Raw genomic sequence first — 2190 nt, 5'->3', positions numbered from 1 at the left:
CCCCCCCCCCCCGGCCCCTTTGGGGGATATTGCTTTTAGACAAAATAAACAGGGCGGCTTTGCGTGGGCTCGGGCAGGTGGCTGGCACCCAGGCCCCACGCAGCAGCAGGTGGAAACGCTGAGTCTGTGTCGGGGAAGCAAAAGCCACGCTGGAGCAGAGAGGCTGGACCACGATGCCAGTCCTGCCCCCACGCCTGCCCACTCCAACTCCTGTCACCACGGCAGCTGCCAGAGATGAACACAAGACCCTCTCTGCTTCACAAACGGGAACGAGCAATAGGATAGAGCGTAACGAAGCTTACGCCCCAGCTTGCTCGTGTTTTAAAAACACAGGGAACAACTTCTGCCCCAGTCTGAAGTGATACTTTATCGCATCAGCCCCTCCAGCATCCTTCCTAAGCTGGTTTCCAGCAGAAGCGCTGCTCTCCACACTCACAGCCTCCCTACAACCACAAAACCATGGAGGAAGAGGGAGATAAGTGAACGGCACACATCTCCTCTTCCTTCCACACAACCTCTCCTCCCTCACCTGCCCCCCTCGGGGCAGCCAACACCAACACACGCCACAGGACACGCGTGGCCAAAGCATCAGAAAGGTTTAAACCACCAAGGACACGCGGGCGAGGTCGTTACCTCGACCCCACAGGGACTGGCGGCCTGCAGATCATTCCCATTTTTTGCTAATGCAACGAGCTGGCTCCAACCGCCGCCAAGGAATTGCTCCACAGCCCTGGCACTGCAGGACACCTCCTCCTGTCAGCAGCGAAATCCGGGAGCTCCCGGTATTCCTGGCAGGTTACACGGGCTGGCCCTGACCCTGGGCTTTGTCAGAAACGGTCAGCAGCTCCAAAGGGCAGCGTGGAGGGTGTCCCTGAGAGCGGCACGTGACGGGTACCACGCACGGCAGATGTTTGACAAAACAGGCACGCTGCATCCTGATCCACTTTGGGACAAGCAAAGCAAAAAAGCCAGAAGGGATCCTTAAAGCTTCCTGCTCCCCTAAGGAAAAATCAGCAGTGCTGTGACGGGCTGGGGCTGTCCCAGGACAGACTCGACACCAGCACACACGAGACCTGAATTTGGACTCTTCTGGCTGCCCCGGGGTGATCCCGTTCAGTAAGAGAGGGGTTTTTCCCAGTTTGGCTGCTACCAGGAAGCGACAATCACCCCAGTAAAACTGGTAAAACTCTCCCATAGAGTCAAACCCTCAGAGATGTGTCACGGGCAATTTCTCCACCTCTGAACGACGGGAGAGGTGTGGCCACAGGCTGACCAAGACCTTGGCTGCAAATGTTTGGGGTTTAGTGGTGCTAAAGGGATTTAGGCAGAGTAAACGAAGATCGTTTCCCATCTTAATTAATCGTGCTTTCACTTCCTGGCACGTGGGAGCCCGGCCTCCTGCAGCACAGCAAGGAGCCTCGAGTTTGCACAGCCACGACCGCTGGAGCCGTGCAAAAACGGAGGGAAGATGCTGCAGCATCTCTTTGTCATCATCAGAACCCTGCCCACAAGCTGAAGAACTAAAAAATTCCCCCCAAAAAAGCCAGACCCCTCTTTCATGGCCATATCTCTCCATCATAAAGCAAGGGATGACCTTCCCCATTCCCTTTCCCCACCGAACACTTCGAAAGTGTTCACCTGAAACCATCGCAGCCAAGGGGCCGGGGATGATCCTCCCACACCCTGCAGCCCCCCCTCCACCTCCACACACCCGTCCCCACCACGACACGGCGATCAGGGCGTTTTTAATATTAGAATCCCACCTCGCCTGCCGAAAGTATCTCACGTTGAGCGCCAGCAACCTCACAACAGCCTCATCCCACCGCTGGGAATAAGGGATGTGGAGGCAGCAGCATCCCCCCCCAGCATCGCTGAGCCCCACGGCTCCAGTCACGTCTGCGCCTCCGCTAAAAGCCACGCTGCAGAAGCATCTCCTGTGACGGAGCACAGAGCCCCCGCCTTGCGCCCGAGCCCGGTGTCTGCCAGCGGGGACGCGGGACGAGACGCATCTCCCCTGCCAAGACTGCGCAGAGGAGGGGAGACCTCGGCGACGGCTCCGGCCAAGAGGCATCACCCCCCTGACCTGGGCGGAGCGGGACAGCGCTTGGAATCGCAGCGATTGTGCCTATTGCACAACTGCCAGCGAGAAAAATCCTCTCCCCTCCCCTCCCCGCCCACCCCACATCCCTT

At 58.2% G+C, this 2190-nt stretch overlaps 1 protein-coding gene across 4 annotated transcripts in view; it reads right to left on the bottom strand.

Moving 5' to 3' along the window:
- The window catches only part of HDAC7 (histone deacetylase 7), a 47619-nt gene that overhangs the window by 28741 nt on the left and 16688 nt on the right, over window positions 1-2190 (bottom strand). Inside the window, exon 1 of one of the 4 annotated variants that reach the window (XM_026867645.1) lies at window positions 1764-1782. The exons of the other annotated variants lie outside the window; for them this stretch is intronic. The gene's annotated coding sequence lies outside the window, so the exon portion shown is untranslated. Of the gene's footprint in view, window positions 1-1763; window positions 1783-2190 lie in introns of those variants that run through there. 4 annotated transcript variants of the gene reach the window in all.

The sequence above is a fragment of the Athene cunicularia genome, unplaced genomic scaffold (assembly GCF_003259725.1).
Source record: "Athene cunicularia isolate RWA unplaced genomic scaffold, athCun1 chrLGE22_part1, whole genome shotgun sequence".
Lineage (NCBI taxonomy): Eukaryota > Metazoa > Chordata > Aves > Strigiformes > Strigidae > Athene > Athene cunicularia.
Note: the sequence above shows the minus strand (reverse complement) of the source record. Positions and strands in the feature narration are given on the sequence as shown.